At 42.5% G+C, this 24136-nt stretch overlaps 1 protein-coding gene across 3 annotated transcripts in view; it reads right to left on the bottom strand.

Annotated features, from left to right (window-relative positions):
- The window catches only part of SUSD6 (sushi domain containing 6), a 118351-nt gene extending 94611 nt beyond the window's left edge, over positions 1–23740 (bottom strand). Inside the window, exons 1-2 of one of the 3 annotated variants that reach the window (XM_021004646.2) lie at positions 23650–23721; positions 16544–16639 (exon numbers count right to left, since the gene is read on the bottom strand). The gene's annotated coding sequence lies outside the window, so the exon portion shown is untranslated. Of the gene's footprint in view, positions 1–16543; positions 16640–23649 lie in introns of all 3 variants that reach the window. The other 2 variants (XM_021004645.2, XM_078151560.1) reach the window with 2 other exon arrangements.
- Positions 23741–24136: the final 396 nt, after the last annotated feature.

The following is a 24136-nucleotide window of genomic DNA, read 5'->3' as shown; positions in this document are numbered from 1 at the left end:
CCCTTCAAACAATCTGAACCCCAGAGCCTCTGAAGACAAGCAGGCCTAATTCAGGCCTAATCAGCTAGGCTCTCATATCCTTTAACTGGAAGCATTAGTAGATACCAAGGACTTTTATAAAAGATCATCCCTTGTTGCCCTGCCCTCTCTTTTACAAAAGGCTACCCAGAAACATTCTTCATTGCTCAGAAGAGGAAGACAGTCCTTCAAATAGTGTATGAACGTTCTGTAAATTTAATAACCAAGTTTGGCACTCCTAAAAACTGAGAAAGTGCTTCTTCTTCCTTCTTTTTCAGAGGTGGAGGGCAATGGGTGTGGAACATTTTATATATATATATATATAGATAGATAGATAGATATAGATATAGATATAGATATATATTGTCGGATTCAGTGGATGTGTTGGTTAGTTTTGCTGAAATACTCCTCCCCACCCCACCCCCCTTCATTTTGTGTTGACTCTCCAGGAAGGGGAATAGGAAGGAATAGATATATTCAGAAATAAACAAAAGGTAGTAATGATGGGGTGTGGCCCAAGCCAAGGTCTTTGCCCCTTGCCCAAAAAGGAATCTGGCTCCCCTTTTGTCTACAGGCCCCAGCCCCTCATCTCCCTTTGAAAGCCTTACCCTACCTTTTAATTTCATTCAGATACCTTTCAGTTCCTTCGTTATCTATTCCCATTGTCTATTCAATCTCTTAGACATTCTAGTCACCGGGAATTCTCACCCAGACCCTTTCCTGGTCATCCAAAGTATATAAGTTCTACCCTGGCCCTCATTCGGGGCTGAGAATCTCACGCTCAAAAGGCTGAGAACCTCTCATGCCCGCTCCTTACGGGCGTCACCTGGCCCTAAGTGTTTTATCACTAATAAACTTTTCCTCTAGCTGAAGAAGATTTGAGTTGAATTCTTTCAGACAGGGCCCGGTACCACAATCTTGGGGTCCCAGCACCCCAAAACCCCTAGACCTCTTCGGGAAATAACTGCCAAATCTCAAACTCTTCTTCAGCCACGACTGGTAAGCTTCCCCCTCCCCAATTCCGCCTGACTTTCTCAGGCTTTTTGGTCCAGTGCCTCTGCTTGAGCACTTGGACCTGGATTTCCAAGCAGCTAGCCAGGCTTGTCTTGGAAGTTTTTTCGGGCCTGACCTCTCAGGCTCCCTTAGGTCAGACAGCCACGAGGCTGTCTCTAACTCTGCCTGACACTCCCAGGCCTTTTCGGTCCAGGGCCTCTGCTTGAGCACTTGGACCTGGGTATATACCTTCCTTAGCATAGAGGATGGACTCCCTATCAGGAAGCATAGGTTCAAACTTCTCAATTCTCTCGGCGCTAGGGAATTGGGAAATTGTTGGATGTATATTTTTTTTCTTTCTTTTCCCTAAGCCCACAATAGGTCAATCCTTTTCATTTCCCAAGAATTTGCCTCTTTGGGCTGTCTTTTACTAAACTGGAAAAATCTTAGCTTCTGTAAAGAACTTAAAAAGAAAAAGCTGGTGCATTTTTGTAACATCGTTTGGCCTCAGTATCACCTGGAAAATTGTGAGGCATGGCCCCTTTTTGGGACATTACGGGTAAAGACCCTCTCAGAGTTAGAAAAATATTGTCGCAGAGAAAGAAAATGGGTGGAGATTTCTTACTTGATGGCTTTTGTTGAGCTTTTAGAGATCCCATTCTCAGAAAGGATTGTAAGATGCTTGTAGCCACCCCAGTACCAGCGAGTGGGGACCAAATGGACCTTTTGGACGATCCTCTTATGGCTCCTAGGGTTATGGCATCCCCCTCTTCCCAACTTTCCGTTGGAACCCCTTCCCCAGCACCTATCTACACCCCATTCTCCTCTGACCTCTCGGGCTGTTCCCCATTCTCCCCATACCCCTCTCTCTGCTCCTCTGGTCCCTCCATTTCCTCCCCAGGCCCCCACTCTAGAGGCTACTTCTACTCAGGCCTTGAGCGAGGGCCTTGCCCCAGCCTCTACTTCCAGAGAGACCCCAGCTCAAGCTCCGGACGAGGTTCTCAACTCGGTGCCTCCTCCCCAGACCTCTACTTCGAACGGGACTCCTCCTCAGGCTCCAGACAAGGGTATCACAGTGGCATCTTCTCCCCTGATCCCTTCCCCTCCTCCGGTGTCAGGTAATCTTCCCCCTTGTCAGCCTGCCAGTTCAGCCGGCACTTACCAGTCCCTCACTCACAAGAAGTGGGACTTCCTATCTCCCTCCCTTGCAAGCCCCTGCTCCTGCAGGGCCTTCAGGGCTTTTTCCTTTAAGGGAAGTACCCACCTCTCTTAATGGGACACTTAGGGTACATGTTCCATTCTCCATTTCAGACCTCACCCAGATTAAGGAAAGGTTGGGTCGATACTCTGAAGATCCAACTAAATTTACTGAGGGCTTCAGGGATGTGTCCCTACAATTTGAACTTTCTTGGGGTGATTTGCATGTCCTCTTCTCCACCTGTTGTACCCCTGAGGAGAGGAAGAGACTCTGGGAACAAGCCCAAAATTTTGAGGATCGTTTAGCTAGCAATGACCCCACAAAATACCGCCCAGGAACAGCTGCTGTTCCAGCTAGTGATCTGGGGTGGGATTATCAGAAGAGGGGAGGATAGGGAAAAGAGAGACTACATGATAATTTGCCTCTTAGAAGGCCTTTCCAAAGCAAGTAAAAAAGATTAAGGGAATTACTCAGGAAGAAAAGGAAAACCCTGCCCTTTTCCAAGATAGGCTAGTAGAAGGCATTAAAAAGTATACGAATTTAGATCCTGATTCTACAGAAGGGGCAGCAATCCTTAGCATGTATTTCATTAACCAGTCTTACCCATTATTAGGAGAAAACTACAGAAATTGGCAATGGGACCCCAAACACCTCAGGATCAGTTATCGGAGAATGCCTTTGGAGTCTTTAACAACAGGGACCTAACTGCAGCAGAGGAGAAACAATGCAGGCAGAGGGCTAGAGGAAGAACATGCTCGATTCCTGCCTGCTGCCATGGAAAGACCCAAGGGTGTTCCTGGCAACTTGGCCGATGGGAAAACCTGCTTTCGATGCCACCATGAAGGTCACTGGTCCAAGGAGTGCCCCTCCAGGGCACCCCCTTGGAGGAAGCCCAGTGACTTGGGCAGGGGAGGCCACTGGGAGGCTCACTGGTCCAAGGAGTGCCCCTCCAGGGTGCTCCCTTGGAGGAAGCCCCCAAAGCGGACACCTCCAGGACCTTGCCCAAGATGTTACCAGGAGGGACATTGGAGGAAGGATTGACCCCGAGGTAGGAGAAGTGGTAGAGTAGCCCCCCAGTACCCTGTCCTCCAGTCTTCTCAAGACTGATCCGGGCAACACTCCCACTTTCTCCATCTCTCTCACCAAATCCTGGGCAGAAATCAAGGCTGAAGGTAAGGTTACCCACTTTATCATGGCTAAGTTCTTTGCTTTTAACCAATTACTCTGGCCCCCTATTCGCTCCTTGACCCATCTGGTCATGGGCATTCCAGAGGTAACTGAGGGATGTCTCCAGACATACCCCTCCCCCTGCCTATTTAAGAATCTGTTGTTTAAACACTCTTCTCTTGTGTTCTCCTCTTGCCCTGCCCCCTCGTTGGGAAGGAACCTGATGGTGAAGTTGGGGAACCAATTTTCTCTAGTTAAGCCTCCCATCTTCCTTTTCCCTCTGTGTGCCAGATCTCCCCATGTTCCCGTGGAAGTGTGGGAGACAATTTGGGATACTTTTGCCACCCCAGCTGTTGTTCACCTCCAAGACCCTAAAGTATTTTCCCTTCACAGTATTTGTAGCCCTACCCAAGAGGCTTCTTTGTCCACTGTGCTTAATCTCTTGGGAACTCAAGGCTATAGGGTCTCTTTGAACAAAGTCCAGATAGGATGCCAGTCTGTAAAGTTTCTGGGCCACCAACTCCAGGTCCCAGCCACTAAGAAACAATTTAAAACTATTCTAGGCATGGACAGATTTTGTAGAATCTGGATCTCTGATAATAGTTTGATTGTTAAGCCCCTTTATGACTGTCCTCTGGGCCCTGACTCACTCCCTCAAGAGTGGGGCCCAGACCAGGCTTTTGTGATTTTAAAATCTAAATTGACCTCCACGCCCCTAACTCGGTCCTTAAGAGCTGCTGGAAGGCCTGCAAGCTTCCCGGCAGTGGCTGCTCATCTCCATAAAGCCCCCCTTCCCAATATGACTTTCTCAGAAGTTTATACCATTCCATTTATGTTTGCCACTTCTCTATGGGCTACTCTCTCTGTATCCACACCTTGCTTCTCCACAGGGGAACATTCCTATACTTGGGAGACAAGCTGCAAGACCACTAGACAAGTTAACACCCCTGTGGAGGGAGGGCTTGAACAGAGTTTCTGCTAATCTTTTGACCCGCACTACCTGTGCAGACACCACTAGTGACAAGAATTTTGGGGAAAAGGTGAAACGAAGTGCCAACACATGGCAAGACCCCAGAACTACTGTTTTGGTCACTCAGTGTTTGACACCCTACAAAGACTTCGGGGTGTGCACCCTCGGATTTTTAGCACCGCCCTTCTCCATTTTCAATGCCAAACAGCCCACAGTCTCTAACTTAAAGGCAAAACATGGATTTTGGGGAAATGTCCTCTGTTCTCTTAAAAAGGGAGCACACTATCTTATGTCCTGGTGTAACTTACAGCATGAACATATTCTCTCTAAGCTTACAGAGATTATTCACCAGTTGGCAAATGTGACAGCTTATGGTCTCTGGGAAATCCAGAAATCTTTGGATTCCTTAGCAAAAGTAGTTCTAGATAACAGAACAGCCCTAGACTACTTGCTTGCCTCCAGTGGGAGTATCTGCTTTAGCAAATACATTTTGTTGCATGTATAACAATTTTGGGCAGGTAGAGTTCTGCACTGCTCATATTTTGGAGAAAGCGAGTCCTGGCTTCTTTCTATACTGGTTCCTATTCTCATTCCACTACTGATCATATTTTTGTGTTGGTTTTATCCATGTTTACCAAATATCCTTGCCAGATTCCTTTCTTCTAGGGTTGGAGTCATCAACTTTCAGATGACTGCTCAGGCTGTACACCAACCCGAGGATTCTGCCCTGCTGACCCTGGCATCAGCCGGGTTTTTGAAGTCTGACCCCTCAAACAGGACCCAGAGAGGCAGGGACAGCTCTATGCCCCTTGCCAGCAGGAAGCAGTTTCAGAAGTCCAGACCTTTGCCCCTTTCCCCAAATGAATTTGGGTCAAATTTGTTTGAGGGGGGAATGATGGGGTGTGGCCCAAGCCAAGGTCTTTGCCCCTTGCCCAAAAGGGAATCTGGCTCCCCTTTTGTCTACAGGCCCCAGCCCCTCATCTCCCTTTGAAAGCCTTACCCTACCTTTTTAATTTCATTCAGATACCTTTTAGTTCCTTCATTATCTATTCCCATTGTCTATTCAATCTCTTAGACATTCCAGTCTCTGGGAATTCTCACCCAGACCCTTCCCTGGTCACCCAAAGTATATAAGATCTACCCTGGCCCTCATTTGGGGCTGAGAATCTCACGCTCAACAGGCTGAGAACCTCTCATGCCCACTCGTCCTTACAGGCGTCACCTGGCCCTGAGTGTTTTTTTTTTTATCACTAATAAACTTTTCCTCTGGCTGAAGAAGATTTCACTTGAATTCTTTCAGGCAGGGTCCAGTACCCCAAAACCCCTAGACCTCTTCAGTAATACATTTTAAAAAATGTATATATGAGAATTCATACTTTTGGGGGATATCCCATAGGTACACACAATTGTGCTTACTCTCATCGCCAAAACAAAAAAAACAAAAACCAACCAACAAAAAAAAAACCTAAGCAGCTGAACTGAATGCCCAAAGATTTTGTTATGGTGTTTTCAAAATGGGCAAATTAAGTTTATACTCTCTAATCCTAAAATGTTTCTTATTCCCCAGTACATGGTGCCAGACCAGTTTAACTCATGCTGTAGCTGATTCAGAGAACACTGACAATAAATGTAGTTACTGTGTGTCATATTCTTTCATTGGAAGCATTACTAGATACCAGGATGTCCAAGTGCTGTAAGTAGTTCAGAATTAAGTGTAAGGAACAGGCACAATGCTTTAAAAGCAGACAACTAAATTATATAAAACAGAACAAATACAAATCAGGTAATTAACTGCTATATTGTATGGTAAAGATACTACATAGTGCATAAGTAACAAAGTGCCTTTCCCATAATAGGGACCTTAAATATCTGTTAAATTAATGGATGAGTTCAAATACCTGCTAATTCACAATATCCAGAGTTTATATTTATACGATGACCAAGGCATAATTATGACGTTCTGTCTCTTCCTGCTTCCCCACGTCCATGACTGTGCTCACCCTACAAATACATTTTATACCTAGAAGCAGATATTTCTGCTAATCTTGATGCTACATTAGGGTAGACCTGATACAGATTGATGTGGTGCTTCATATTCAGAGGAGACACTTCTACACTACTTAACAGTTAAGAAAGGAGGTTTACTTAGCCATAGCCTTGAATGGATAATCAGCAAGGACACAACATTGATTCAATTGAGCTTCCCAGTCTCTTAGTGTTGACCAGGCTGGCGCACAGTTCAAGCCCGAGGGAGAACAATTCCTGCCTCTTTGTGGGTTGGCTTTTACATACTTAGGTCACTTGGATGCTTCAGCAACAGTCTAAGCCTTAGTCCTCTAAGCCAATTAAGTCTTAAGGATAGTTCCAATACCTTGTAAGGAAAAATTAGCTTAACTTAAACAACAGGTATTGCTCCTAACACACTCACTTGCTGTCCATCCTTCTAGGCCCAATTCAAATAATTTACCTGCTGATATTGGTATCAGCATTTTATATACTTCTCTAAGTTATTTACTACAATCTAATTTGTACTGAAGAACTGAACTACTATAATTTGTTCTATAATTACTTGTATATGCCTTAACACTCCAATTAGCTTGTAAACTCCTTAAAACTTAAATCATGTCATCCTTTTATCTCCTCCATCATTAAACACATCACATTACACACAAGTCCTTAATAAATGTTGGTTGTTTAATAAACTATGCTTTTCTTTCTACTTGCTGGAGGTCACACAGTCCCAAAGATAACCATTTTGACATTTACAGAAGCACTGCCCTCAAAGATATCTGTCACATACACGCAGAAATTCAACCATTTCAATGTTTTATAATGTAAAAGAATATTCCACTGAAGTCCTTTTCTGATGCCATATTTTGGCATGGAGAAAACTCCTTGAGTTATCAAAGACTAAGCAAGCAGAGCACAATTTCTGGCAAGTTCTACCAAACTTGAAAGGCTTTGATGGATTGTGTCCATCAACTAAGGACCTGCCTAGCTAAGTTCCGAGTTTCATCAATGGAGAGTTGGTTACCAGGTAAAGAATATTTTTTTAAACCATGGTAATTCATTAATTAGCCTACTAAAGGCATCGGGAGGACAGCTATCATCTGTTCCAGCTCTTCTGAAGTAATAAAGCAAGAATAGCACTAAAAGATTCTCATTTATAGAAACAAAGATAGATTAAACAAGCTATCCTAAGTCTTTACATGCAGCCTGACAAGAGACAGCATAGTACAGTAGGGAATGTGCTAAAAATTAGAGGACTTAAGCTTGAATCTATCTGTCCTATTACCACCCGCGTAATTTTATGCAAGGTACTTAACGTCTCTGAGCCTAGGTGGGTGAGTTGTAAAATGTGGGGAATGAACTGTATGGCCTCCCGGGTCCCTTCCAGCTCTGAATGTATGATCCTTAAAATTAGAATATAATCTACATGTGAAATTGTGAAGTCTGACATTTTATGAGAGGCAGGCAGTATGATGTGGTAGGTATTTGGTGGATTTGAAAGATCTGGGTTCAAATCCTGCCTCAAACATATATTATCTGGGGGCAGCTAGGTGGCGCAGTGGGTACAGCACAGGCCCTAGAGTCAAGAGGACCTGAGTTCAAATTCGGCCTCAGACAAATAACACCCACTCACTAGCTGTGTGACCCTGAGCAAGTCACTTAACCCTACTGCCTAGCCAAAAAAAAAAAATTTAAAAACCCTTCAAAAACAAACAAACACAAAAAAACCCCATGTATTATCTGTATGATCAAGTCACCTCTGGGGGCTTCTCAATCATGAAATGAGGGGTCAGACCTACAGATTGCTAAAATCCTTTTCAGTTCTTTAATCTCTGATCCTATAATCCAGACAGGATGCAAGAAAAGAAAGGCCACAGAGGCAACAGATTAAAAGGTTAATTTCAGGGAGTAAGCAATACATCCTGAGAACCTTAAAATCCTAAGAAAAGGCTTCTGAAAAACAAGCTGCCTAAAAAAATTTTTTTAACAAATCAAAAAGGGTTAGTATACTCTTCCCATATTGCTCAGAGCTTAGAAGTCTCTTTATGGACTGCTGAAGAATTTTGGACAATTCAAATACTTAAGTTTAGGGCTTTGCCACTGTGACAATCTATGCTCCACTTGACTTTACTTCATAATTATATGTGATTTTTACCCAAACGAGGTGTCTCCGGCCCCCAATTTTGACCATGAATGATTTCACTGTTATTCCCAGTCACCCAGGCCTGAAATCCCAGTCAAAGTGAAAGGAGAACTAGAATTTGGAGATTCTGCTACACCACTCAGACCCTCATTAAAGTTATCTTTGACTCTAATTTTTCATCCTCTAACCAGTCACCAAATCCTGTTTTTCTACTGTTCCTTTGAAATGTCTCTTGCATTCTGTCCCTACTTTTCTTCTTCACTGACACTATCTTAGTATGCCAATAATTTGGCACATGACCAAGTTAGTTTACATCTTTGGGCTACAGTTTCATGACCTGTAAAATGAGGGGCTTTGACTGATATGTACAGCATTTTTAATGGTATAGCTCCTCCAGCAGATTAGCTCCTTGAGGAAATGGGTGTATTTTTCATTTTGTCTTTGTATTGTTTAGCACCTAGCACAGTGTCTTATACATGGCTGCTTAATAAATGCTTGATAAAGTGGATCCTAACTCTAAAAATTCTGGATTTTTATCACTTCATGCACACATCTCTTAACACCAACCATGGCACGAGGATAAATGGTTACAGAGTCAGCCTCAGAGTCAGGAAGACGTGGTTTTAAGTCCTGTTTCTGACACACCCTAAACAAACCATTTAACCTCTCAGTGACCCAGGCAACTAACACTCTCTCTCCCTCTCTCAATTTTATTTTATTTTATTTTTGGAGGCAATTGGGATTAAATGACTTGCGCAAGGTCACACAGCCGGTATCTGAAGCTGAATCTGAAGTCAGGTCATCTGGACTTTATCCACTGCACCACCAACTGCCCCTCAGGAAAATCTTTTTTTTTTCTCCTTTAACTCTAATTTATTTATTTTTAGTTTTCAACATTCACTTCCACAAGATTGAGTTCCAAATTTTCTCCCCAACTCATCCTTCCCCCCACCCCAAGACAGCATGCATTCTGAATACCCCTTCCCCTAATCTGCCCTGCATTCTCTTTGTTCCCTACCCCTTCTCTTATCTCCTTCCACTTCTGAAATTTTCCTGTAGGCAAGAGTATATTTGTAAACCCCATTGGGCAGGAGGGGGGGGGGGGGAGGGGGGAGAGAGAGAGAGAGAGAGAGAGAGAGAGAGAGAGAGAGAGAGAGAAGAGAGAGAGAGAGAGAGAGAGAGAGAGAGGGAGAGAGGGAGGGAGGGAGGGAGGGAGAGGGGAGAGAGAGAGAGAGAGAGAGGAGAGAGAGAGAGAGAGAGAGAGAGAGAGAGAACGACGAGAGAACACACACACACACACACACACACACACACACACACACACACACACACACACACACACACCCACCCCCCAATTTAGTCCTAAATCCTTCTTCTAATCTGAACAGGAAACCTTATCAATCTTCAACTATCTTCAACTATCAATTCTGAAACAATACCGCACAAAGAGATCTTTTCATGAGATCTTTTTACATCATTCTAATAAAAGATTTACCCAGTTTCTAAAGCCAGAGGCCATTTCACCCAAGGAAGGACTCCTCCCAGAAATCATTAACATCATAATCACAGTAAGGGAAAGAAGGAAAACCTTGAAATACTGCAGTTAGTACCAGAGTTTACCTTAGATTAGGCTGATTCTGGAGAGTGGTTAAAAAGGGTTTCTATGGTTTTGAGAAAATGATTCTCCAGAGTATGCTGAAAATTACATTACCATTGTTCTCTCTGGTGAATCAAAATATTAAGTGAACTTTCACCTGAGGTCTGCAACTATAATATTATCTTACTGTGAAATTCTGTCTTTTGCTTGGGAATACTACAAATACAAAATGGCTTGTATTCACTTGTATGAACTGATGCAGAACCAGGAGAACGATGTACACAGTAGCAGCCACGCTGTGTTATGACTGACTTTGACAGACTTAGCTTTTCTCAGTAATGCAAGGATCTAAGACACCTCTAAAAGTCTCATGATCCACACCCAGAGAAAGAACTATGGCATTAGAACGCAGATCGAAAGATTTATTTCCTTTTTTTTCCTTCTGTTTTACTTCGTTTCTTCTTTCTTGTGGTTCCTCCTATTGGTTCTAATTCTTCTTTGCCACATGACTAATGTGAAAATATGTTTAATAGGAATGTATACGTAGAGCCTGTATCAAATTGCATGCCACCTTGGGGAGGGATATGGGGAGTGGGGGGGGGAAAATTTAAAAATCAAAAGCTTATGGAAGTGATTGTTGAAAACTAAAATAAATTAATTAAATATCCGACATCAACAACAACAACAGCCTTGTATTCAAGAGAACCTTCCAAAGGCAGAGGTCATATACCCTCGCAATTCCTATGCCGCTCAAAATCAATAATGCCTGTAAAGTATGCTTGTAAACCTTAATACATTAATAATAATATATCCTCAGCTATGATTATTGTAACTGACATCAAGCCTTTTCCCCAGTCTAATCCAACCACTGCAAAAATAAATTTTACCATGTCACTCCATGCTCAAATAACTCCCTTGACTCCCTAATATCTTGAGGATAAAGTTTTAAAATGTCAACCTACCACTCAAGATTTTATGCAATATGGTTTGGCGCTGCCTATCCAACCTCTCCTCCCATTACTCTCCAACAGGAGTGCTCCACTCCAGCAAAGCTTTCTCCTTTCCATAAACATGCCATGACACGTTCACTCACAAACTACAATATTAAGAAATTTATTAATAACATTAATTAAGCACCAATGATATGGATGGAACTGTGCTGAAAGAGGGAAACAAGGACAAAGAATGAGGTAACAATCTAGCTGGAGATACAAGGCAACAGCAATTCCATCATAATCAAACATTTACATATGCATAAGAAGATAACCAACAAAACCAAGGAGACTAGAACAAGCCTCAAATGAGTGGCAGAGATAATTCCAGAGGCAGGGGTAACATTTTTTCATTTCATTTTTTCCAAAATTGGGGCTTGGAGGGTACAGGTTGTTGAAAGGGGAATTCTTTTAATCTTGTTTAACTCCCAGACATCCAAAATAGAATCACTGTTTTTTAAAGCATTTATCATAAAAGGGCATATCAGGCAGGGGCAGGTAACGTTACTAATTTGTCCATCTTTACAGTAAGATTAAAAATAAATTAATTTTTCCAGAGAATAGATGCTTAGACCAAAATCAAGGACTTCGCTAATTCTTTTCAGATAAAACCATTTATTATACTTGCAAGATAACAGAGATATCTTAGGGCATTTTTCATATCAGTTTTCCTACCTGGTAACTGCTAGCCAAGGATATTATTTCACTAAGAGAGCCTCAACAACCATCAAACAAACCAGAACTCTCTTGCCAGTCCTGCTGCAGGTACACAGTTAGGAAATGTGAGACAGTGCTAAGCTATAACTATCTTTTCCAAAATATAATTTGGGGGGTCAAAACCATAGTGACAGAAAGTGTTGATTTGCCATTAGGAAGCAGAAAGGGAGGATTTAGAGCCAAGTTCTCACACACAGATGCTTTGGATTGATTTTTCCATCCCTACTTTTTCATGAGTTATTTATCCTTGGGTTATTAGATATTTCCCAATAGTTTGTGACATCATAGCCCAACAGGATTATAATCTCCCAAGGACTATGACTTTTGAAGGGGGCTGTAAAGTGAGAAAAGGAGGACAGGTAAATCATTATTACAAAATACAGAGTCAGATTTTCTGATCTTAACATTTCACAATAAACAGAATGCCCACTTAAGTGAAACAGTGTGTAAAACAACATTCAAGGAGCTGAGTTTCTACCTACAGGCAGATAAAACAGGAAGATGATAGCAGCAGCTGAATGGACAACGTACAACACGTTAATATTATAAAAGTGTCAATAACATGCCAACTGAAACAGTACCACCTCCTGAATGGAACACATGATTTGGGTCCTCAGGCATGCAAGTTTCTGTTGAATTTCCATTAGTCAACCTCTCTTCTCTTGTCTTCCCCAGTGTCCTTTCTGCTCTCCTAGATTTAGAACTACAGGAGACCTTGGAAGCCTCTTCATTTTACAGATTAGCAAACTAAGGCCTGATGAGTGACTGTAACTTATCCAAGGTGATATGATTATTTAATGTCAGCATCTGAATACAAACCTGGGTTCTGACTCCAAATTCAGCGCTCTTTCCACTATACCACATTGCCATTCTCTCAGTTCAAAACTCTGAGCTTGTTAAATTTGGAGTCCGACAACCGGGGTTAAAAAAAAATACACACACACACAGAGTTATTTTTATAAAATAGCTGAATTAATAAGAGGGTTCAATTCCTCTGAATTGAAATGTTCCCCCTCCATGAAGTCTTCCATAAAGCCACTAATGATTAACTGTACTGATAGCAATGAGCAACAGATTAAAGACAGAAATAAAAACCCATATGAAAAACACTTAAATCATGCACCATAGGGGCCTTAACTAAGAAGCATCATATATGAAAAGGAAAAGAAGAAAACACAGGCAGACAGCCAGAGCTCACAAACTGACTCAACCTAACCACAAACCAACTCTTCAGAGTGGCTTCCTGAAGACTTGGACTTCAAGGAAGGCTCATTTTGCACTTTCACCTTTGGTCTCCACACCACTATCAGGAGAAGAATATCAAGTTTGTGTTTTTTGGAAAGTCTCATGTTCCAACAGTAAAGTTCTAATGAAGGCAGTGTGGTCTAGTGGATTAGGAATCATAAGACTTGGCTTCAGTCACTAGGTGTGTGACCTTGAAACAAACAAACAAAAATTGTTAGAACCTACTAAGTACTGCTAACTACACCCTGTTAATAAGCACCAAAAGAATGGGGGGGGGAAGGACACAAAAAAAGCATCTGGCCTGAGATTTATTCAGCGTAGGGAACTCATGCATGAGTCCCTTCGTCAAAGCATGTTCAATTCAGTCAAAAAGCATTTATTAAGCATGCATGCTGTGCCAAAGTCTAGGCTAAGGGGATACAGAGAAAGGTGAACAGTCCTTTCCCTCATGAGAGTATGAGGATCTCACATTGCAATGAAATGGAAAACAGGAAAACAAATAAAAAACACAAGGTATATACCAAGTAAACTGGAGGTGATCTCAGAGGGAAGGTGCTAATACTGAGAGGGATCTGAAAAGGCCTCTTACAGATGGGTAGGATTTGAGCTGAGACCTGAAGGGAAGCTAGGAAGAGGATGAAGAGGAAGAGATTCTAGGCATGAGGGGATAACCAGTGAAAAGACAGAGTGGGGTACTCAAGGAACAATAAGGAAGCCAACAAAGGATTGGAGAGTATGAAAGGACTAGAAAAGGTAGGAAAGGAAATGTTACTGACGGGGTATAGGCCCTGGAAACCCTTCCCCTCCCCCCCCTCCAATTCCCCAGAACCTTCCCACAAGGCCCAGGCATTCACCTGAGGCTATAATCCTTTCTGCTGTCCTAGCACTAGGGCTTTGACCCTACCCCAATCTCCAATTCAGTTGCCTCTGACCCAGGTTCAGTTCACGTGGTCTGCACTTGGCCCCACCCTACACCACCAACTCCACCCAGACCCCTTCCAGTTGGCCCAGGTCCCTGGTGTTCACCTGGGGCACCCAATCCTTCTCAGTTACCTCCCAGTCACCCCAGACTACTTGGCCATTCCTAGATTGCATCCAGATCTTCTCACAGTCATTCTGCACATAAGTGTCCATCTTACCCCCATTAAATCACTCAGATTCCTTAAGAGTCTGCCCTGGTTGTATTCTAATTACAAAGGCTCATATTCTTAAAATCTCACCTACCCCAAACGGTGTTTTAATAACCTCATCTCTGGCTGAAAGAAGGCTTGGGTTGAATTCATTTGAGGCAGGACCTGCATCTTTTGCCCTTGAATTTCAGGGTTCCCACCACCCCTAGACTGCAACATGATGAGAGGCTTTAAAAGCCAATATCTACAACTCTAACTTACAGTTTTAGAGAGTTACCTGGAACGCTGAGAGATTAACGATTTAGTAATGGGTGGCACAGCGGGACCCAGGTCTTTCAGTCTCCAAATTTGGCTCTCTAATCACTATATATAATGCTATCTCTCATTAAGGGAGATAAAAAGATTAAATGAGACCTGTTCCTTCCTTTCATAAAGCTCACAGTCTAGTAGAAGTAATTTATCTTTGTTAAAATGAGTACACTGTTGGAATATGTGATTCCTGAGACTACTTTCCATGCTAATATTCTTTGATTCTATAGGATATATCCAATGTCAAGACTCCATTAGAAAGAAGTTCTGTCTTCTTCTGTCTTATTAGGTTTGAAAGAGAAAGCAAGATCCAGATCTAGAGAAAGAACTATGGTGTCTGAATGCAGATCAAAGTATACTATTTTCACTTTTTTTTTTGGTGGCTTTTCCCTTCTGTTCTGTTTCTTCTTTCACAACATGACTAATATGGAAATATGTTTACATGATTGCACATATATAACCCATGCCATCTTGGGGAGGAATGGAAAGGAAGGGTGAAGAAAAAATTTCAAACTCAAAATCTTATAAAAATGAATGTCAAAAACTATCTTTACATGTAATTGGAAAAATAAGATCCTATTTACAAAAAAAAAAAGATAAAGCAAGAAATGAATCTGCAAATATAGTAGTTAATTGCATCTTTTTGAACACTTGGATTTTTAGGCTTAGAGCCATGGCACACCGACAGCCCATACCCACAAAACTAAAACTTCAGTTAAGACTTTTGCCTTGCTCTGAGACTTGAGGGAGGTGGGATTTGAATGTGGAATTACTAGTTCTTCTCATCATAAAAATGAGTGGATTGTACTACATGCTTTCAAAGATACTTTCCAGCTCTCAAAACCTATGATTTGATGATTCTAACTCAGACCCTCTCAACTCCCAAAAAGGAAACTTGCAAGCAACATAACTTAGAAATAAGTATTATCTTCCTTCCTTCTCCCCACTTTAGATAACTCTAACCATTCTACATATATGGGAAAGGGCTTCCTTATAAAAACTGACTGGAATAGGCTGCAGAACACAAAAAGTAGTTTAAAGTTCTCAGTCTAATTTGCTCAATCAAGGTGTATGCACTCTAAATGACAGTATGTAAAAGACTGTATTTTATTGTTAGAGTTATTAAATGCACCATGCAATCTACACTCCAGGAAAGGAAAGTACTACTACATGCTGTCAACGGCATGGACCTCTCGGTCCTCAAGTGCAGCCCTTTGAATCCAAACTACACAGAATCCCCTTAATAAAAGGATTTGTTCCGCAAAACTCAGACTTTGGTCAATAAGCCACACCCAAAGATCTAGAAGGCCTGAAGGCCACAGGTTCCCCACCCCTGCTTTGGACTAAAGAATTATTCTAAGCCACCAAACACCTGACGTGTACTAGCTGTGTGACGCTGGGCAAGTCACTTAACCCCAATTGCAAAAAAAAAAAATTATTCTAAGCCAAAGCCTTGAAGAAAATGAGGCCCAGAGAAGTTTAACTAATTCACTCAAAGTCACAATCAAGTTGGTGGCAGAGTGAGGACTAATTTAGGCCTCCGGTCTCCTAGATAAGTGCAAACCTCTCAAGGACAGAGTCATCACAGTAAATAACTAACAGCACCATCTGTTACTTTCCATGGTTAAAATAACCTTTGAAGACTAGGGTTTAAGTAGGCTCTACCTGTAATATGTGGCATGTTTACCACAATCACTTTTTTTATAAGGACTTCCAAGGGTACACATTAACATTCCCAACTCATAGTTGGTGGAGCTCTGCCTTAACCCCTCATTTCGAGTTCCATCTGGCAGCAGAACACCCTCATGGAACTAAACACAAAACACAACCACTGAGGTTTTTACAAGTAAAATTCTTCAAAACATTATAAAGTTTAATTTACCCTCCTGAACATGGGAGGTTTTCTATTAACTAGGCTTTAGCTCATGTTCAATGTTTCCTTTAAAATGACAATGCATCAATATTCATATGTGAGTTTTTATGTTAAATATTTAATTAAAAACCTGGGAACAGGTATAGTAATGACGAGATATATGGGATAGTAGTAAGCATACTAGATTAGGAGTCAGGAGACAGATCTGGGTCCTTCATCTGCCACCAATCAGATGCATGAGTTGAATCCGCCTCTCACCAACTCACTTTATTCACTTCTGAAAGGAAAAGTAGGTTTAAATAAAGATAATTATAGCAGCTGACATTTAATGATATCCAAAGTCCCTTCCATTTCCAATATTCTAAGTCTAGAGTTTTACTCTGTACTCTGGGGCTATTTGCATACACAATTCACCACAAATTTCTATAGATTTAGAAACATTTTGCTAACCATGAGGGAGTTCAGTGTTATTTATATACTCAAACATGGTTGTCTTTCAACAAGCCCAGTAGAAAAACAGGAAAATGATAAATGTTGGAGAAGATGTGGGAAAACTGGAACACTAATACATTGTTGGTGGAGTTGTGAAATGATCCAACCATTTTGGAGAACAATTTGGAACTATGCCCCAAGGGCTATAAAAATGTGCATACCCTTTGATTCAGCAATAGCACTTCTAGGGCTGTATCCCAAAGAGAGCAAACAAATGGGAAAAGGACCCACATCTACAAAAATATTCATAGCGGCTCTTTTTTGTGGTGGCAAAGAATTGGAAATTGAGAGGATGCCCATCAACTGGGGAATGGCTGAGCAAGTTGTGGTATATGAATGTAATGGAATACTATTGTGCTATAAGAAATGATGAACAGAAAAACCTGGAAAGACTTATATGGTCTGATGCTGAGTAAAGTGAGCAGAACCAAGAGGACTTTGTACACAATAACAGCATGTCATCAATGACTAAGATTGTTAAACTGAACCCTTCTCAGCATTACGAGGATCTAAGACATCTCCAGAGGCCTCGGGATGGAAGATGCCATCCACATCCAAAGAAATAACTATGGAAGTCAAATTGCTATCACTTATTTTTACCTTCTGTTGCGTTTTGTTTCATCTTTCTGATGGTTCCTCCTATTGGTTTTAATTTTTACTTACAACTTCACTAATGTGAAAATGTTTAATGGGTATGTAAATGTGAAGCCTATATCAGATTGCACGCCGTCTTGGGGAGGGTGGGGGGGGAGGAAGTGGGAGAAAAATTTTCAACTCAAAAGTATATGGAAGTGACTGTTGATAAATCAAAACAAATTAATAAAATTTAAAAAAAAACCAAGCCCAGTAGAAGGTTCTGTTAACAAATACTTGTCAAATAGCTACTATAGCACTTTAAAGTTTACAAAATTCTCTTCATATAGTAATTCTGTGAAGTCAGTAATATAAATACTATTATTCTCATTTTACAGATAAGAAACTGAGGCTCATCGAGATAGAAGATCTTGCCTACTATGGCCATGAAACTAATAATGGCCCAAGCTGGGATTCGAACTCGGGTACCCTTACTCTTTCTACTACATCTCAATTTCCTAGACATGCAGCCTAAGTGCCAAGTAACGCTACTTAGCACAGCAAAAGTTTAGATGTAATTTACAAATCTAACTTTGTAATCTCCCTTCAGTCAAGTAAGGCTCACCTTTCACATTTTCAAGTGTAAAATTGGCAAAGCACCTTCTTTGCTTTTTCAGGTGAATGAAAACTTCTACCCACTGAGTTCACTGAGATCAAATGGGAACAGCCCAAACCCCAAAGGAAAGAGTAACATAAGCAGCTCCTTATAGCATTCCTAGAGGCCAGTTTCATTTCCTGGGACTGATCAATGCAAAAGTCTATTCTAAGTCAGAGAAAATTTCACCAGAGAGTTAGCAAACACAAGAGGGACACTCCCATGATCAGACCTTGTACTTCTCTGCAGAAGGCAAGCCAATTGCTGGGTGGGCTGGTTTGGGATAGACCCTATTTGGCAAGATTAGAAAGTCCTTCTACCGAAAAAAGGATAGCAAGAACAAACTCTGGGTCCATCTTTTTGATCTAAGGCTTTTTTATGTCCAGTTCTCATGAGCTGGATGATAGGGGAAAAAATTCTGACTCATTTTTGTGCCACAGCAAATCCTCTTCTATCATAAGAGTTGCCAATGATCATTTTTGCTGAGTGCAAACATATTGAGAGCCTATTTACAACCTGAAGGCTGTTTACCCACCTCAAGCATCAAATAACAAAGTTCTGCCCAAAATACAGAATGAAAGGAGAGTTTAAGGTTCTTCTGCTACAGGATTTTAGTATCTAACAGCACAGCATACCTCCAGAAACTATAACTGTTTCTGTCTGAGAAAATTTTGTTCAGTAACATCCTGTTTCTTGAATGCAGAATGAGCTACTGTCAGATACTTTCATGATAATTTTTGTATTCTTTGAGGGATGGGAGAACCAGGCTATAATGAAACAGTATATATAATAGGTAGCCTCCAAATGTCAGATCTGAGAAATGTATCCATTCTAGCTATACTTGCAGTACTTTCTCTTGCTTAGCTGCGGCAGCACAATACGACATTTATTGCAGAGATTCAAGTATAGCAAAGTCCAGTTCTGATGACAGAGCTACAGATGGCTTGGTGATTTTAAGACACCTCCTACCCTCCCCCAACGAGGACTACTAGGAAAACTATAGACTTCTATCTTTTGGAAAGAGAAAGTTGACAAGGCATTTCCAGTTTCTCCACCACACAATAAAAGGAAAAAAAAAAAGAAAATTACAATGAAGATATGTGATGGTACCAAGCTTCTTCAAACCCAAGATTTTCAGGTGATACTGTTTTCTCTAACTCCTCAAATTTTTCAGATTAAAACTAAAGATTCTTTTGTCTCAGAGTTTTATACCAATCCCCACTCCCTTCTCCCCCACCCCCCACGTGCATGCCATGCACACACATTCTGGATGACTCAGAAACCAACTTGGGCAACAATGGATCACTTGGCTTGAATCAGGGCCAGAACTACAGTGATGGCAGCCTTAGTTTCTGGGAGCAAAAGTTTTGGAATCTATGTGAAACTGGCTGGTAGATCACAAGCCACAGCTTTCCACAATCCCAATGTAGCACAACAAATGTCATGGAGCAGCCCCCCCCCCAATTTGATACTACATTCATCCCAGGACCACTGCTGACGTGGGATGGGTAAACTGGCTGGCCAGCATCTCACGGAATAACACGGGATGCTAGAGGAAAAAAGAGATTTTCCACTATTATGTATGCATCTGTCTGCATCCTCACTGTGAATGAATGAACTTTTGTTCCTTTAACTAGCACTAGCAAAGTGGATAGAGCACCAGCCTTGGAGTCAGGAGGACCTAAATTCAAATCCAGCCTCAGACCAAATGCTTGACACTTACTAGCTGTGTGACACTGGGCAATTCACTTAACCCCAACTGCCTCACCAAAAAGCCAAAAACAAAAAATACACACAAAAAAACTAACACTAAAATGTATAGATTATCAGACTGATGTTGGCAAGGCCTTTCAAAGTAAAAAAGAATACTCCTTTCTTCCCCAACCATCACTTTTCTGTTACTTAATTCTTAATGACAGAACACTGCATTTTTTTTTGCAAGTGGGTCCAGACCTGTGACACCCTAAGTGTGGGGAACACTCAGTATAGAAACTGTCTACCAATTTAAATCAGCAACTCTTCCTAAATTTAGAGTCTTAGAGAATTACTTGGGGCACTGAAAGAGTACAGAATTCCCACCCCTCATCTTCCTAATTCCAAGGCACTATATTCTTTTTCCAAGCTGCCTCTCTGTTTATGCTGTACTATACTATTCTATAACAAATGATTAAAACTATAGCTTTACCAGAAGAAAAGATACATCCAATAATAATATCACCATTATTAATAAAAAATATTTCTTCCTTATAATAAAAATAATAATCTCAAAATCTAATTGCAAGTTTGGGGCTAATGAGAACCTCTGCAGGAAACCACATGCAAATAAGCGAAGGAAAATGGTTCCACATTAAAATTATGCCAACACTGGAGACTAGTGAACCTGCTGATATTTAAGGCTACAAGTGAGCTATGACTGTCCAATCATCAGCTTCTCAACAGATTCTCTTGAAATTGTGGGAGAACTGGAGAGGAAGACAAAGCATCCTTCTCTGGGCCTACTTCACTGCCCCAAGTAGTTTTGCCTTGGAAACTGCCTCCCTTTTTTTTCCCCAATTCTGTCACTAGAATGAGGAAGTTTATATGCAAACAGTATTTAAAGAAAAGAATGTTTTGAGGGTTGACAGAAGATATGATCTGCAAACTGATGGAATGTCCTTTATACCCTAGGAAGTAGGTGGACAGGAAAAGGGAAGAAGCAATCAAACAGAAGGAGCCAGAAAGTGTGTTTTTTCCTTGAGGGGAGTGTGGATGTGACAGGTAGAACAATTATCAGTGCCTAGAACCAGAAAAGACTACCCTTTACTCTTATGACCGTTGAATGAAATTCTTTCCTGTAAGTATTACCCTGAACTCCGGAAAAAGGGCTGTGTATCACAAGAAGCCCTAAAAACTTCTCTAACAGGGGAGGTAGCCCTGCCAGAGAATGTACCAAGCCTACCAGGAAATAGGAAGAAGGCATTAAAGCTGTGTTAGTCTGAGTGCTGTATCATTTTAATCCAGCTTTCCTCCTCAATCTGAACTGTCTCTCCATCTGCTCTCTCTCACTACTCACCAACTTCCTTCATGGAAAAAAATAAACCCCACAAAGTCACAAAACTTCCTCCAAGCAAGACACTGAAAAGCTAAGGCCTCAACTGTAAAGCCCAGATGATAGCTCCCCAGGACAACTTCTTGGGTGCTTCTTGTAGGAACTGAAAATGTGGGAGGGCAGAGAGGCCTGCCCACTCTTTTGAACGATTCTGCCCACAATGAAAACTTACAAACTGGATGCATTTTTAAAAAATTAAATTATTTTTATGAGTCATTTCCAAGGTATCTGCAGAGCTTTCTGTCCATTCTGTCCAGCTGTACACAGCAAAAAAACCCAAACAAACCCATATGGCATACCTAATATATCATTTAGTAAATGAACACTGACAGAGCAGTAGGAAAGAAATCAGATAAACTGATCCATAGATCTCAATCATAGAAGAGAGGTGTGCAGATAACAGAAGAGTCAAGGAATGACAAAGGCCATATATGTGGTCCGAGGTGCTACTAAAAGGCTATAATAGGAGATATGGGGGGATTTTACCAAAGAGGAAAGTGAGTTTGAAAATAGAACCATAATCTATCAAAGACACTTATCAAGAACTGGAAGAAACAAAGATGGAAGTGAAATAGTTCCCTACCATCAAGAAGCTTATATTGCATACTGAGAGACAAAATACAAGGTGTATATATATATAGAAATACACTAAAAATATACAAAGTCATGCAAGAAGAGGAACTAGCAGCCACATGGGAGGGAGAGGGAAATCTGGAAAAGCCTCATGCTAGCCTAAAGCCTCTTCTTTTACTTGAGGGATAAAAGTAATTCTCCAGTTCTGTAACGGTTCAATAGATTCAAAGATCCAAAAAGTCATTTGAAATTTTTTCAACCAGACCCTGGCCTGTGGTGGGATCTGGGAATTCTAGAACAGGTAGATGAGCATCTTTGCACTATACACATATGCAGGGTGTCCTAAAAGTCTTAATGCAGTTTAAGACCTTTTGGGATACGTGTATGCAGTTTTTTTTAATAGCACTTTTATATGTAAAGAAAGTTTTTCAACATTCACTTTTATAAGATTTGAGTTCCAAAATTTTTTCTCTTGCCCTCCTTCCCCTCTGCCCTCCCCAAGATGGCAAGCAATCTGATATAGGTTGTGTATGCAGTTTTTAGTCCAACAAGAGAACGGAAAACAATTATTAAATGTAGAAAGACACTTCCCCTCAGCAGAAAACCAAAGGCCTTTAACCTCCTGTGAGCAATGGTTCTTAAGCTCAGCTGTAGCAACTAGAGAAAAACAACACATCAACTTTTCCAAAAGGGGCTTCAAAGTGAAGTTTCCTGCAAGCATTCCCTGAAATGCTTGCATTCTCTATTAAACTTGCCCTTGACTTCTGGTTCCACAGCATACTTCCACTTGGTATTCGCCTATTCACAGGTTTGGGGTTTTTTTTTCCTTTTTCTTTTCTCAATTTCAGACACTGGCCAGCCACCCTTCGAAGGGAAGCCCAACTGTACCCATTCATATCTAGAACTGCTAAAAACCAAGATTTTTTTTTTCTCTCTTGAGAGTCTGAAAAAACAGGAAGTGGTTTCATCGAGCCTCTTACCACGATAATAAAAAAGTTTTCGAGACTGAAACCTAAGTGAGATATTGTCAGTTTCCTCCTACCATTACAAGGTTTCCTCAGGAAATCCTCTGTACAATTAAATCAAACTGCTTGCAACGACAGACTAAAACTGAAGCACGACCTAAAACGTATTAATCAGGTCAATACTGGGGGGGAACGAGACGAAAAGGCTTCTCCAACCTATCCTTACATAGGAGGCAAGAAGCAGCTTTCGTTTTCCCGTGTCTAACTTGGAGGAGCCTGAGAAGCCCGAGTCACTAAGTCTCAGTTCAAACCCCAAACTATTAGTTTGTGAGATCTTGTGGGCTGGAACTGCCTTTTGTTTGGTTTTGTTTTGCCTTCCGCGGTAGTCCCAGAGCTTGAGCCTGGCACACAGTAGGTGCTTAAGAAATGCTTGCAGACTTCAGAACTCTCCCCCCCTTCTCTCCCCACCCCCTCCCCTTGCAGAGCTATGGTCCCCAGGTCGTGTGTGTGTGTGTGTGTGTGTGTGATGCCCGGCTCTTGAACTATGCAGCGGGCTGCCCCCACTCCGCGGGAACCTCACTTGTCAATTTCGCAGCCCCGGGCCCGACAGTTCCCAGGACTTCCTCGGCCCCGAGTCGAATCCCCCCCACCCCCCATCCCAAGCAGTGACAGCTGAGACAGAGCCTGCGGAGGAGACGGGAGCCAAGTTCTCCCACCCACCTGCCTCCTGCTCCCCGGGGTAATGTGCACCCAGCGCCTCCGGGGATGGGCCTCCTCGGGCTGCGCTGACCCGGCACTGGACGCTCCCCGGGGACAGGCGGGGATGCGAAGGAGGAGACGCCGCCGCCTCCGGCTGCTCCCGGGGCGCTTAAGGGACACAAAGCCCCCCTCCCCCAGGTCCCCATCATCTCGGGTTTCCCTTCCCGGCAGTGACAACTCACCCTGGAGCAACCGGGCAAAGAGCAGGAGCGGCGCCCTCCGGCCAGACGTCGGCTGGTCCAGGCTGCCCGTCTGCCCGCCCGCCCGCCGCACCTCCGCGGCCCCGCAGCCCAGTCTCAGCCGCCAGGCCCCGCGTGCCCTTGTCCGTCCGCCTCGCGCAGGCAGTAGCTGCGGGCAGGAGAAGGAGGGGCGGGAGCGCGAGGGGGAGGGGGAGGGGAGCTGAGCTCGTCGCAGGGTTCGGAGAAAGGAAGGCGGCGGAGGCGACCGCGTCACCGCCCCAGCTGAGCACTACTGGGCGGGGGGCGGGGAAGAGGCTTCCTCGAGAAAAGCCGGGAGGGCGGGGTCGGGAGCCGGGAGCGGAGGAGTGGAGGAGGACCGGCACAGGGGGTGGGGACGATTGCTGCGCGAAGTGAAGAAGGAAGGCAGAGCGGGGGGCGGGGCACCACAAGGGACGTAACAACTGCAAAACGCTGGGGCTCCGGCGACCAA

This window comes from Phascolarctos cinereus, unplaced genomic scaffold, assembly GCF_003287225.1.
Source record: "Phascolarctos cinereus isolate Bilbo 61053 unplaced genomic scaffold, phaCin_HiC Scaffold_3;HRSCAF=262, whole genome shotgun sequence".
Lineage (NCBI taxonomy): Eukaryota > Metazoa > Chordata > Mammalia > Diprotodontia > Phascolarctidae > Phascolarctos > Phascolarctos cinereus.
Note: the sequence above shows the minus strand (reverse complement) of the source record. Positions and strands in the feature narration are given on the sequence as shown.